Consider the following 14988-nt stretch of genomic DNA (forward strand, 5'->3'; position numbering starts at 1 on the left):
CGGGCGATCTTTGGGAACCGCGGGCTTCGGAACAATAGTTTAGGAAGAACCGGGGCCGGAAAGTAGGAAGCTGTGGTCGCTTGACTGTGGGAAGATGGAAAGGGTCGGGTCTTGTCTTGGGACCACAAGGAAAAGGAGGCTGTTGGCCTAAATGACCTCCAAGCCCCCTTGAGTGCGGGACGTTAGGCCTGGGTCTCTAGAGCTCAGCGACCATTTACCTTGGAGAGAAGCACTCAAGAGCCGAAGCCTAAGCCTTCTCTTCCTCCACAGAATTGGGGTTGGGGTTGGGGGCTCCCAAGAGGAGAGGAGTAACCTTCCAGTTAGGAACATCGCCTGGGTGCAATAATGTCGTCCACCCCTTCATCCCCAGGGCTTGGCCTTAAAGCAGGTCCGTAGGGAGGTGAGCCGATCCTTGACAGGATGATAGATTTGTGCTGGCCTAAGCTGGAAGTAGAGATGGTGGGCAGGCCTGGAAACTGGGGTGAGACACGGTGGAGGACTTCTTGGCCAGAGGATTCTTAGGAAAATAGCCCATGGCGCCTACATGCACTTTTTCACATTCACGTTTGCAAGCTTAGAATGAGCTAATAGGTGGTCTTAGACACACGACGACTTAGACAGCCATACAGTTATTTGTCTACATTTGTGTTCTACACATATCCCTCTTCTTCGTGATAAAACATGATTACAGTCCAAGTAGACACAATTAGGTGGCCTCAGATAAATTATGCACTCCCAAACCTACAGAGTAAGTTTGGAAAGATCTGGTAGGCTTTTCCCACTTCCTCTACCTTTTCCTGCCCACCTCCAGCCTAGAGTGAGGGCAGGCACTCAGATGGCCAACACTCACAGCTCCACACAGCCTCTCCTTCCGTGTTCAAATTCAGGAGCCCAGGCCCTGACATTGGGCTCCTAGGTGAGAGCCGTTCCTAGATTTGGGGACTTCAGAGGTACATTACACAAAAACAGGGACTCATGTGTTTTCTCTCTCGCACCACACGCTGCTGCATTTTCATATTTTAAAGAAACTCAAAACTGTGGTGAGCCTCTGAGGAAGCTGAGAGATAGTCAGTCAGACAGACAGACAGAGGGGGACCAGCTCCCAAAGTTCCTGGTCACGAAGATGCCTTCAGAGCCAGAGGGAAAGGCTGGGCACCCCCTCCGACCTCCTGGGTCCTCCTGGCCAAACTAGCCCATCCTTGTACTTGTCTTAGCCATCAGGGCTGAGGGAAAAGGCTAGCCACTTGACCTAAGGCTGCCCCTAACCTCCAGTGTGACCCCAGAGCAAGTAACCCCTCTAAACTCCCATTTCCTCACTGGTATTAGGGCAATAATAGAAAGGTCTCACTGGGTCGTAAATGTCTCAGGGGGAGCTCCTTCCTCCACAGTTCACTTCCCTAGCTCTCTGCTGTTTGGAATGGCCAATTCAGAACACAAGGCAGGGCCTTCCTTGCTGCCTGTTTCTGCTTGGACAAAGTCAGAAAGCTGTAGGTTAGAAGGGAAGGTAGACCCCTAGACCTGGCGGGACCCCCACTTGTCTGCTGCCTAAAATGGAGGCTCAAGGCAAAACATGATCAATGAATGACAAATCATTCCCCTCCTTTCCCTTCTCAACAAGAGTTTGTTTACCTGCCCTCTAGGAGATTTCTGATTCATGTAGGGAATGGCTTAGACTCATTGGGTTCAAGATGGACAAACTGAGGTACGAAGAGGCAGGGACAGGCTCTGGACTTTACAAGACTGAGGCTGTGGAATTACTTTTCTAGTCTGCCAGCAAGCAGGGAAACTGAGGTGGACTTTGACAATAGTTCTGTGCCACAATTCTGAGTAGTCTGGGGTTCAAGAAAAATCCTACGATGTTCCCCAGAGGTTGGGGAAAAGGCAGAGGCCAGATTTTGGCCTTGGCTCTGGGCCTGGCCTTGGCTCATCCAGACCCCCACCACAGGCCTCTCAGACCCGGAGAACCCTTGCGGCTCAGAGCTGCTCCAGTTGGAGGGGAGGCTGGAAGGCCTGAGCTCCAGCTCCTTTCAGCTTCTATGCCACTCCTGGTGTCCAGACACACACGTCAGTGGGAAGTGCGGACCAGGAGGCCGGGCCAGGGCTGCCCTCATGGAAGTCTTTGACCAGGTCTTCTCTGGGTTGCCCAAAGAGATAAGAGAAAACCTCGGTGGGTGCAGACGTTCCTACCCCATCCTGGGCCTCCGTTTTCATAGCTCAAGGTGACTTTAGGAGTGCGGGGGGGGGGGAGACATCTGTTTACAAAAGAGCCCCCTACCTGGTGGTGTGCGGGGAATTCCTACCCAAACTGGACCCTTCTCTTCAGTCTCCCTAAGCCCCTGCCGGCGCTTGGGGTGTGGGTGTGTGGGTCTCCTGAGCTGTGCCAAATTGAAGATTCAATGTTTCTCAGCGACGCTGGAAAGCCTCCCTGTCCCATCTAGGGACACCTCGCCTCCAAATCCTAGGCTTCGCTCGAGGAGGGGGGTGCGCGGTGCGGGGCAGCTGCGGGGAGGAGGGAATCCCCCATCTCCTCTTTCACTTTCGGTTCGGTGCACGCAGGTTTTCGTGGGAAACCGAGAGCCACCTCCCATCCCACCCCACCCGCACCGGCGCAGCGGGCTCGGCGCCCGGGGCTGGGGAGACCCAGCCTGGCCAGAACCCCTCCGATGCCGCTGCCACCGAGGGGCGCATCCTGATTTTTCGAATTAGACGCAATGTTCAATGTTAAGGATATTTTTCCTCTACCTCAATAGGATCCATACACCACGAAATGTGTACGCTCCTCCGGGGTCTGGAATTTAGTCTAAGAACGGGGACTTTATCATCGATATTATTTTGCATAAAAGAGATCCCCGCCCCCGAAAATAAAAATAAAAGAGAACCGGAGATTTGGGGGACACACAGTATGAGCCCTCGTGTGATTGTGGGTGCGAAAAGGAAACTCTCGAACCTGGGCACAGAAGTGTAGGTGCTCCAAGGCAGAGACGTCACGGCCAATTTTAGGGGGGAGATGCTTTTTTTTAATGTTTAATTTTCTTAATTTCCTTAGCCACCAGCTTGCCCCTAACAATCTGGCCAACACCCATAACGCTTTTTAAGTAGAAAAACAGAAAGCTTGGATCAGAAGTCTAGATGATTTGAAATCAATCGACTCCTACGAATTTTCTCTACTTTAATGCACGTTATAGTAAAGGCTTGGATTAAAAGTCGAGATTATTTTCAATCAGTACGTAAAGGCTTGGATTTAAAGTGGAGATTATTTTCAATCAGCAGGCTTGCTCGAGTCTTCTTTATTTTAATTTACATATTAAAGGTAATTGAGGAAAGAAAACTCTCAAATGAAAGAATTATTCGGAACGTGTGTAACCTACACTAGTAGAAGCTGGTTCAAGATTTGTTTTAAAAAATCGACATGAAACTTGGGGATATATATATATATATATACATATTTATAGCAAATGGTTTTAAGGTGCTTTCAGGGAACGTTTGGAGTGCGGGGATGGGTTTTGCGCCTCGAGGTCGAAGCCTTCCCACTCCGGACGGCGTGCGCGGTATGGGTTCTAAGCCCATGTCACAACCCGCACTAGATTCCAAGAACCTGGAGGTGAAGGTGGGGACCCCCGGAGCCATCGGAGCCCGAGCTAGAGATTATGACACGCTCTGTGGGTGGAACCTACGTTACACATCCTAAGTAGAACCTCGCCAAAGTTCTCCAAGGGCTTCGGTTGGGTGGACCCGCTGGGCGCCCTTTTGCGGACGTTACCTTTCATTCTCCTTTATGGGGGAAGCTTCGCCCGGCCTTGTTTGGGAAGATCGCCTTAAAATTGGAAAAGGGGGGAGAGGGGAGGGAAGAGAGCCGAAGAGAGCGAGCGAGCGGCCTTAGCTGCGGCGGCGGCTGAGATGGGGGGGAGAAGGTGTGCGGCCGGTGCGCAGGACCCGCACCCGGGTTCGGGTTCGGGTTCTCCGGCTAACCCCTGGGATCTGAAGACAGAAGGCCGAGAGAGGAGGAGGCTTCCCTCCGCCCTAAACCCCGAAGGCTCTGCGGGCGCGAGCGTGGAATGCGGTAGCCGGGAGGCCGAGCCCAGCAGCGCTGCCCAGCGCTTCCCGGTCCTTCCCAGCCGAAGCTATCTAGGCGGGATTGAGGGTGAAAGCCTGATGCGGAAAGTTGAAGGGATCGAGAACCCCCTACCAGCCTCAGAGCTCAGCCCCGAAGACCCCCCTGCGCAGAAAGCCCCACGAACTCGGGCGCAGACCCCGTCTGGGTGGGGCAGGGAGGGCGCCGCTCGGTCCCCGGCCCGCCTCGCCTTGCTGGGCGCCACCTGACCACGTGCGCGCTGCCGCCGTCCGGTTCCAGCGCCCGGCTTGCTAAGGGAGCTCGGAGAGCCGCTAGATCTGGGAACCCGGAGTGCTCGATCCTCTCGATCCTCTCGATCCTCTCGATCTAGCTGCAGATCCAGAGCGGAAGCTAATGGCTCCACGCGCCATCGGCTGCTCCGGCGGGGCGTTGGGTACCATTAGACAAGCAAGAAGAGGCCTTTCTTCCACACACGCCTTTGGGCCGGGGGCGGGGGGGGGGCGGACGGGCAAGAGGAGGAGGGAATTTCACTCCGGCCAGCAAACCCTCCCAGGCTCTTCTGGGGGAATCTGTGACTGGTGGCCTCGGGCGACTATGCCCCAGAGGTGCAGCCCCATGCGCCTGTACAGCTGTGTTTATGAGGGATACCCTCTCTTCAAGCGGCCCGCCCCATCACGTCACCTGCTTCCGAGGTGCCAGGTAGCCCCAGGGCTGAAACTCCTGAGCAGCCAGGAAGGGGCTCCTCAGAAAGGCGAACAAAAATCCACGGTGTCCAGAAAAGTGCTGTGGGCCTCCTCACGTCTGCGCTAGACTCTCCCACACCCTCTACCTGGCACATCTGCCACCCTAGTGAAGACCCTCTTTAACCCACCAGCATTCACCAGCACCAAGGGGGAGAGGGAGAAATAGTAAAGGAATTGAGGCTCGGAGGAAGAGAGTCCGGCAAAAGAGAGGTTCCTAGGAGCCAAGTGGCTGGGCTGGGTCAGGCTTTCGGTTTCTGACTTGAGAGGCAGTTAGCAAGCTCACTGATACTGGGACCTGGTACAGGGGTGCCCTTTTGGACAAGAAGGGAGGGTCACTTGGAGATACCAGATGAGACTAAGAGGTGACCTAACTCTCCATGCAATGGACCGTGCGCTAAAGGGTTGTGTGGTGCGGCTGGCTGTGCCCTGCGCATTGGGCACCCAGAGGGAGCCCATTCTTTGGAGGGGGTTGCTATCCTGAACGGGGTGGGGGGGTCGTGGAGCATGGATGTCGGCCCCATTTACTTCCACAGGACTGGACTGTGCAACCCTGTTCCGAGTGGACTGCTAGTTCCGAGTGGACTGCTAGTTGCTTGCATGCTCCTAGGGCTAGGACTAACCAGATCTCCAGGTTGTGGACCGGTTGGGAACTGCAACTGTTTGGGCTGCCTCCACAGCTCGGCGTTTGGGGTACAGGGAGCAGAGTCGGAGCCGAGATCCAAGTTTCTGCCATTCTCAATTCCCTGCATTGCCTTGCAGAAGTCCTTTGAAAGCGGGGTGTAGGCCCTCTTGGGATGTCTCCATTGACCCCTGTCTGGGCTCACCTTCATCCTCATTTTCCTCTCTCCATGTTCCCACACATATTTTTGTCTGGAAGAAATTATGATCAGCTTGGGCAGAAAAGGCTTCTGTCCTTGGGAGCAGAAAGAGATTTGGAGAGGGGCTACAGCCCCAAGAGAGCAAAGAAGGCTGAGGGGTTCGGAGGTGGGTTTGAATGCAGGTTCTGGGCTTGTGACTCAGCTTAAGCTTAAAGAGGTGTGAGCCTCCTGTGATTCCTTGCTCCCTGGGAGCGTATGTGGGGGGTGAAGTCCGTGCGCGGGCTCCCAGATGCGCCTGCCCACACTTTCCTTGTGCCTTTTCTAACCCCTTCTTCATTTGGCACCTCTTCATAGGCTGGGGCTCCCCTAGATGAATAAACTGAGCACACACTTCTTGTGCGAAGTGCATCAGCTTTGAAGATTATATATTGAGCTGCCTTGGCTAGGAAGCTGATGGAAGGGTTGCTGTTTGGAGAGTTGCCTCCAACCTGGTTCAGTGCAGTTATGGGCCTATTCCAGTATATCTGGCTGATGGATGAGTGAGTCAGATCAGCGTCAATTTATGAGTTTGTGTGTGCAGGTGAGAGAGAAGAACATGAATTGTGCATACTCTCTGGGTCAGCATACCCCTGCCCAAGGATTACAGGTTATGATTGTAGGTGTTGAGTTGTGTGAAGGATGTAAGTGTTCCCCAGGACTTTAATCTGTGTACCCCAGTATATGAGCCACCTGCATTATAGGCATGTTTCTGAAGGGACCCCCTACATATGGTTCAATATGCCTCTCAGCAGAGCCTCTCAGAGTTGTACCCCAGGGCATCTGTGTGTCTCTCATACCTGGGGCCTTCCAGCTGGTTGCAACTCTCCAGGAAGGCTGATTCAGTTTCTCTGTGGCCAGTCTTCAGCAACCCTCCCACCCCCACCCCCCTATGCAGACTACCTGCACTGCAGTGAAGGCTTGTCCCCTATTTTCTAGCTTGGAATTGTCCCTTATGTCCTATGTGGCTTGTTGCAAAAGAGAAGCCAGTCTTAATTGGGTGCTGGTGGCTCATGCCCGTAATCCTAGCTACTCTGTGCATCACAGTTCAAAGCCAGCCTAGAAAGAAGAGCCTATGAAAGTCTTATGTCCAATTAACCAGCAAAAAGCCAGAAGTATCGCTCAAGTGGTAGAGCATCAGCCCTGAGTAAAAAAGCCACTCATTTTAGTTCAAGCCCCAATATTTACACAGAGAGAGAGAGAGAGAGAGGAGAATGAGAGGAGAGCAAAGCCAGTTTCACACAGTCTTTATATACACCTTAAAGCCCATTTAAAGGATGAACAAACTAAGGCCTGAGGACTTTGAATCTCACAGCTAGGCCATGAGAGAGCAGGAACAGAAGGAGTTTGGGAAAATCTAGTCAGTCTCCTCCATGCAACCCACCACACAGTACTCAATAAGGCAGCTGTAGCCTTCAGTCCCTTTTCTGTCTCCTGAGAAGTGAGCAGATCCCACTATGAGCTCCAGGGGATTTAAGGGGAGCAGAGAGCGTGTGGAGAGTCCCTGTGGGGTTTTGGGGTCCTGTCTTACATGTGACATCCCTAGGTTTGACTTTCTTTCCTAAGGGCCTGAAATCCATCAGGCAGGGGTTGTCCAAGGCCATGTGACCAGCTTCTTCCTCTCAAAGATGACTGTCCTATCAGGCTCCTTGGTCCCTCCAGACACACAGGGTTATGGTGGGGAGTCACCCCATGTTAGAAGAGATAGCTAGAATGTTCACCTTCACCCAGGAGGGTCCTGAGACGGCTGGTTTCACTTATTTATGGCTCCCCAAGATTTCTCTAAAGATCGGGAGCCCTGGGTGCAAGTCTTGGTTTTTCCATTGAAATAGGCATGGCCTTTAGCATTCCTCTCCAGTGCCACTCAGCGGCTTGGTTTGTGGGGATTAGGGGGAGGACTCTTTGAGCCTGTCCTGCATATGAGGGAAGTGAAGGGGATGAGAAGGTGGTCTCACCCCTCCTGAAAGTGTCCGGAAAGTGCAAACAGTGGTAGTGCAAGTTTTGTTTGTTTTGTAGTGCCAGGACCTAGCTTGCTAGGCAAGTGCTCTATCTCTAAGCTGAACTCCGGTCTCCTGACTTGTTTCAGGATAGGGATGGGGGATGTAGGAACCTCCCTGAGGTATCATCATCCCACACATTCGGCCACATGGACATGTTTGCGCGGCTCCCCTCCTGTGCTGAGCTGGGACAACTGCACCTCCATGGCCTTGGCCTTCAGGGGAGGGAGCTCACATGGGGACAGGAAAGACAAGCCCAGGAGTGACTCTGTAGCTCAGGTTTCTGGGGACCCAAGAGATCTCCCCATCTGTGAACCCTTTTCAAGGGTGCCAGGCCTAGCACAGTGTCCTTATGACTGGCATGGGGGGTTACTGGGTGTGCCACTGGCCAATATGGGTGCAGCATCTGGAGAACCAAGCAATTTGGAAACAGTACCACTCCTCGATGAGAGCTGCATGACATGCTATATTCTTCCATATTGTTTCCAGAACCTAGAGCAGGCCCTGGATGTGCAGTAAGTCTCAGTAAACACTTGCTGAGGAGTGAATGAATGAATCATGTGGGATGTGAGCATTCTAGATGCCCTGTAAATCTTTCCACCCTCCCTTCTGTCCTCCAAATGGAAACATGGGGTGACAATCTGACATGCAATTCTCTTACACCCTGGTAGAAAATGATTGTCTTCTCTGCTGGGAGTCTTGCGGGGCTGGGGGCAGGGTGCTCTCAGTTGGCCCTGTTTTGAACCAGCCTTAGTACTTTTCGATTCTGACAGTTGGAGGAGCTCCTTGCCCCTGACCTGCTTTTACCTAGCTTTACCTCCAATGGCATAGGCCTGGTGTCTGGCCACTGCTTCCCTCCAGAACTAGCTCTAGTCATGTGGGTACCCTCCCCATCCTCACTTCATGCCTTGCCTGCAGAATGTTCCTGCTCCTTCTTGATGCAGTTCCATTTCTTGGGCCCCTGTTCCCACCTGAGAACTGCTGTGGTTCTCCCTTGGAACCCCAACCTTTTCTTCCCTCCCCCCAGGATCTTGAGACACTGACCCCCCCCCCTCCCCTGACACATACACACTCAAGGGATGCAGCCCTCTACGCCAGCTGGGATGCAACCCTAACCTCTGCTATGTTGCCTGTTCAAGAGCCTGGGCTCTCTTCCCACACCCCTGGCTCCAGCTCCCAGCACCTACAACCTGTGGGCATCAGGGAGCTGAGCCTCATTGCAGGACTTTTGCAATAGGCATCATGTCCCCATTTGGCACATCCAATGCAAGGAACATACATCACGGGTATGCAGGCTCTGGTGTTCTGCTGCCTTGGACTAAGGAACTCTGGCCTTTGCCAACTCTCTGACCTTTTCAGTGAAGAGTCCCCTCATTTGTAAATGGAGATTTACACACAGACACAGACACAGACAGACAGACAGACAGACACACACACACACACACACACACACACACACACACACGGAACTGTAGACAGATGAGACCCATGATACAATGAGACCCAAACTTGGGGGTGTCAGCACTCAGGGGTGGGAGCCAGCCCTTTCAGGGGATGGCGTGGGCAGAACCATGGAAGGGCTCCCTCCTTGCTTGCTGGATACCAGCATGGCTGTGGGCAGTGCTCTGAGAAAAGCGTCTTTTTGCACAGCAGGGCCTGCAGGCCCAGTCCTTGGCAGGCAGGGCCTAATGAAGCTGACTCCTGCCCTGTGGTGCTGGCACCCTCACTGGAATAAGCCACATGGGCTGGGTGAGAATCCTTAGTGCGGTGCCAGTGGTCTGGGGCTTCCTGAGTAAGGACATCTGAAGTGGGCCTTGGAGGCTGACTGGAAGTTCATCAGCTGAAGGAACCGGAAATAGCCCTCCAGACAGGAAATAGCATGAACCACAGCCTTAGGTTGGAAAAATGCATACAGCCAGCATGTGGCATTCGTTGGGGACGTGGTGGATGCTATAAGGTGAGGCTTGAGGAGGATGGGCAGGAGAACTGGTGGACGGGGCTTGTTTTCTGCCAAAGGTTCAGGCTTGGGGAGCCACTAGACAGATGCTCTGAGCACAGCAGATGCAAACCCAGGCTGCAGGGGGTTCTTGTGCTGCTAACTTCAAACACTTCATTTTAATTAGGGGTGAACATTGCATTGTGGTAAAACATGCATAGTATAAAATTCCATTTTAAGTATATAGTCCCGAAGCATCAAGTACAGCCACAACCCACAACAACACCCACAACCATCACCTCTGTCTATGTACAGAACGTGTATGTGTGTGTGCCAGTACTGGGGCTTGAACTCAGGGCCTGGGCACACTCCTTGAGCTTTTTTCACTCAAGATTGGCACCCTACCCCTTGAGCCACACCTCCACTTCCAGTTTTTTGATGTTAGTTAGCACATGAGTCTCTCAAATTTGTCTGCCTGGGCTGAATTAAAACCATAGTTTTCAGATCTCAGCCTAGAATTACAAGTATAAACCACCAGCGTCCAGAAATTTTTTTTTAATCATTCAAAATGAACTGTACCTATGGATGACATCTCCCAGCCTCTCCTCTGGCTCTCCGTTCTGTCTCTGTGAGTTTTCCTACTTCATTTTTTAAGTGGAATTGTGTAATATTTTATCCGTTAGTGTCTCATCATTTCTGTCTCTTCTGGGCCAATGGTGTAACTTCTCTGAAGTTCAACACTTTTGCCCTTTATTAACTCTAGTCACTTGTCTTTTTGTTGAACTGAAGGAATTCTTTTTCTCCCCAGTGCTGGAGATGGAACCCATGGCCTTGCATGTGCTAGGCAAGCATTTTTTTCCTTGGCTATATGTCCAGCCCTGAGCAATTCTGTCTTGTTTGTTTGATTAATTAGTTGGTGGGTTGATTGATGATTGACTGGTATTTTCTTAGACTACATATTTTCAGGCTGACCTTGAACTCAGGATCAACCTCCTAAATACTGGGATTATAAGTGTGCTTATCTATGCTGAATTAGGAATTGTTTATCTATTTTGGATGATAGTCTCTTATTGGATATTTGATTCATACATATCATATACCATAAGTAAAATCATAAGTCAATATCATTATGTCAAATATCCTGTGTTCTCTCATCCTGTAATTGGTATCCTTGGATGTACACACATTTAAAATTTTTATTTCTCAATTTTCCCTCTGCTGCTTTGCTGTTGGTGTAACAGCCAAGAGAAATCACTGGTAATGCCAATGTTACAAAGATCCTCTTGTGGGTTGGGAAGGTGGCTCAGTGGTAGAGTGCTTGCCTTCAGTGCATGAGGCCCTGGGTTCAATTCCACATAAGAAGAAAAAGCGGGAAGTGGGGCTGTGGCTCAAGTGATAAAGCACTAACCTTGAGCTGAAGCGTTGAGGGACAGCGCCCAGGCCCCAGAGTTGGCCCCATGACCAACAACAACAAAAATGCAAAGATCCCCTTGTTTTTTCCTGCCCCCACCCCCAGCTTCATCGTTTGGGCTCCTGGGTTTAGATCTTTGATCCATTTTGAGTTAAGTTTCGAGTATGACATAAGCTTAGGGTCGGGCTTCTTCTCCCTACACGTGGACCTGCAGTTTCCCCAGCACCATGTGTGGACAACATTGTCTTTTCCTCTGGGTGGTCTGGAGACCCTTGTTGAGAACAATGGACTATATTTACAGTTTCCTTCTGGGGCTTCTTTTCCGTGGCACTGGTCCATCTGTCTGTCTCCAGCATGGCCTTCTTATGTGAAGTCTAGATCACAGAGCGCAGGGGCCACTCGTGGGTCACCCTGTCCGTCTTCTCCCCTCCAGGCTTGAGATAGACCAGCCACAGGGATTCAACTCAAGAGCACATTGATTTTCCAGGAACCAGAGTGAGTGACAGGGATGGGAAGCCAAGCCATAGACCCAAGCTCCAGAACCGCCACTTAGCCTTTCGGTAGGGGGCGGGGTCCCTAACTCCCCTCTGTCCCATCCTATGGGCTCCTGTCCTTTAGAAGAAATTCTCATGCGCTCACCCAATTTCAGGGCCATTCACATCAGGACCACTAGGATTCCGAGACCAAAGGAGGATACACTTAGGAGAAGAACACAGAGTCACAATGTCTTTGTGCATCTGATCATATAAAATAATATTTATTGAAATGAATGCCAGGGAATGAAAACAAAAGACTTTTTTTCTTTGTTGCTATTTTTTTTGTTTTGCTTTTTTAGTCTTGTTTGTTTATTTATCTGTCTTTGGGAGGGTAAGAGGAAACACAGAAATGGAACAAAGGGCAAACAAATGCATCAATGGTACTCACTAGACACTATGTTAAAATGAACTCTGTAACTTGTGGAAGAGGATGGGAGGGAAAAATTGGGAGAGACTGAGGGAAGGGGTGACGTCCAAAAAGAAATGTACTCACTATCTGACTTACGTAACTGTAACCCCTCTGTGCATTACCTTTATAATAACAATTAACAAGATAAAAAAGAGGATTCCTGAACCTTCTCCTCTTGGGGCTGGGAGGATCCCCAGGAGAGAAGCCTGCTGAGTACTCTGCAGGCTCCATGCACCAAACATTTCTGTTTGATTCCTCTAAGAGACGCTTGCTGTTCCTGCCCCCTGCCCTGGCCACTCCACAGGAGCCTGGGGGTCTGGGGGCTGGACAGGAATACCACAGGAAAGACGCTGTTCTAATCTCTACCTTGTCAGAATATGCTAGGGTTTAACTCAACAAGGACAGGTAAAGAGTTTAGAACAGGTCCCAGGATAGAGTGAATGCTCCATCAAGTTGGCTGTTCGTGTTGGTCAGGTTTGACCGAGATTCTGACTGGATCCTGACTTGGTCTAGCTGCTCAGAGACAGGCAGGCAGTTTGGTTGACTTGGATGCATAAGAGATTGGAAAGTGAAAGTCTTATGACTGAGTCTCCTCTGTGCGATTGATGATGTCTTTTAACAAGTATGGATTGTGCTGTGAGGGTCCCCAAGGGACTTGCTGCCTGTGAGGGGTCGGGGAGCAGGAGAGATGGAGGAGTGAGAAGACTCCCCCAGCCTGCTCCCACCCCTACATCCACGGCTCCCTGGGGCGCTGCACCCTGTCTCCATGAACCACGGCAGCTGGGCATCGCTCTCTCCCTGCTCATCGGAGTGTGTATTTTCTGGGCTGTTCAGAGTTCGAAGCCTCTAAGAGCTGGGGAAGGGGGTGGGGAGTCAGATTGTGTTTATCTGCATTGGCAGCTGTTGGGCACCTGAAAGCCAGGCTCAGGGAAAGTGAGGAAAGTCTGACCTTCTGTGAGCCTCAGCTAACCTTCCAGCACTTAAGGAGGTGTTCTTTTATGAGTCACATTTTCCACTCCAACCTCTTGGAAGATATTAATACCTGCATTACAGACAAAACAGAAGAGGCTCAGAGGGGACAGTGACTGGTACACAGATCTGCTAGAGTCAAGGGCAATTTTCTTTTCCCCATCACATATCTACCCAGGGGGCTGCTGGATGAACTCTTGATCTTGTGGCCATTGTGACTCCAACACAGTGTGCACACTGGGGAGGGGGGTGCTCCTGGGCAGGTGGCCATATGGACCACACCATTTTCCCACCATGCCCTGAATCTGATCCTGATGCCTAGACTCCAACTCTCTCCCCTCTCCTGAGCCATGTGGGGACATAGGCCTGCCCACCACCCAGAGAGTGGAGGAGGGAAGAGAAGCCAACCAAGCCCTCACCCTGAGCTGAATGGGCCCCTTCCTTGTTCAGCATTAACCCTGAGGCCTGTGAAAAGGGGCCGATTGGGAGCAAGAATCATGATCTGAGCAGAGGCAGGTAGAAACATCCAGCCTTTACTTTTTCTGAATCCACAGGTGTCAGACCCTCAGGAACAGGTTCCTAGTGTGAATCTACACAAAATACAGCCTCACAGTTTCAGATTCATTCTCTTGTCACAATTTTTGTTTTTTTTTTGCTTTGTTGTCGGTCATGAGACTAGTGCTCTGTCACTTTGAGCCACAGCTCCACTTCCAGTGTGTGTGTGTGTGTGTGTGTGTGTGTGTGTGTGTGTGTGTGGTTAATTGGAGAGAACAGTCTCATAGGCTTTCCTGCCCAGATTGCCTTTGAACTGTGATCTTCAGATCTCAGCCTCCTGAGTAGGTAGGATTACAGGTGTGAGTCATTGGGCTGGGCCACATGATCCATTCTAAAGCAAAGACGTTGTTGTCTAGTGAGCTGAGTCAGTGAGAGAATGATTTCCAACCTATGCATTCATTGGGAATCTTGAAATAGGAAATGTGATTGATATTTATGCAGTGTATTAGTCAGCTTTCCATTGTTGCAACAAAATACCTGAGGTGATGTGTTTATAGAGAGAAAAGCTCTCTATAAACTTTGACTCCGTTTTGTCTGCGTCCATTGCTTTGGTCTGGTGGTGGCAGTGCATCATGGTGGGGGCACGTGGCAGAGCGGAGCCACTTCCATCCTAAGCCTGGGAGCAAAGAGAAGAAGGAAAGGGGTTGGAAATCCACCTTCAGGGGTGCGCTCTGACGCCTAAGGACTTCTCAGTGGGCTCATCTCCACCTCCCACCTAAGGCACCAAGCCTTTAACACGGGGGTTTGGCAGGAGGTGGGGCTGGGTTGGAGGGAGGGGGAGGGCATTTAACACCCAAGCTCCAGTGTACATTTGCTAGACATGATGGGCCAAACACTTGTACCTGTCAATTCCAAATCCCAGCCATCTATACAAAACCACTAGCCAAAAGCTTCCATATAAAGCTTATAAAGCTTTATACACCCCTCACAGAATGTGAATAATTTACAATTTTATAGCTATAAACGTGGGATTTCTTTGAAGGCAAACACTGAGTGGTCTTTTCCATGCTGGCCAGCCTGAGTAATTAGGAGTGGAGCAGCAGCGTCGCTCTGATCCCGCCATTTCCTGTTTCTCCTGCCCAATGACCCAGTTTACCACTAGTTCCCTAGCTTAGAATGACCACCTATCAGCAAGAAAGCACCAGATGTGAGTGCAAGGTGTGTGCTGGGTGCGGGGAGCCTGGTGCAGCCTTGTCAGGCACAGTGTCTGATGGTGGAGGAAATCAAGAGTCTACTCTGTAAAGATGGTTTTTGTTGTTGTTGTTTTGACACAACACAGGGTTCTACTATATAACCCAGGCCAGCCTCAAATTTAGGGTCTGCCTGCCTCAGTCTCCTGAGTGCTGGGGGGGGGAGGGGTACAAGTCTGTGCTCACTTGGTCCTTTAAAAAGCCATATCTGTCTGTCTGTCTGTTGGTCTGTCTATCTATCTATCTATCCATCTATAGATACCTATCTATAGATCCATATCTGTTTCTACCTACCTATTTATCTATAGATAGATAC

At 50.9% G+C, this 14988-nt stretch overlaps 1 protein-coding gene across 1 annotated transcript in view; it reads left to right on the forward strand.

Annotated features, from left to right (window-relative positions):
- The window catches only part of Alx4 (ALX homeobox 4), a 41350-nt gene that overhangs the window by 1299 nt on the left and 25063 nt on the right, over positions 1–14988 (forward strand). The window lies entirely within an intron of this gene.

This window comes from Dipodomys ordii, unplaced genomic scaffold (assembly GCF_000151885.1).
Source record: "Dipodomys ordii isolate 6190 unplaced genomic scaffold, Dord_2.0 Scaffold125, whole genome shotgun sequence".
Lineage (NCBI taxonomy): Eukaryota > Metazoa > Chordata > Mammalia > Rodentia > Heteromyidae > Dipodomys > Dipodomys ordii.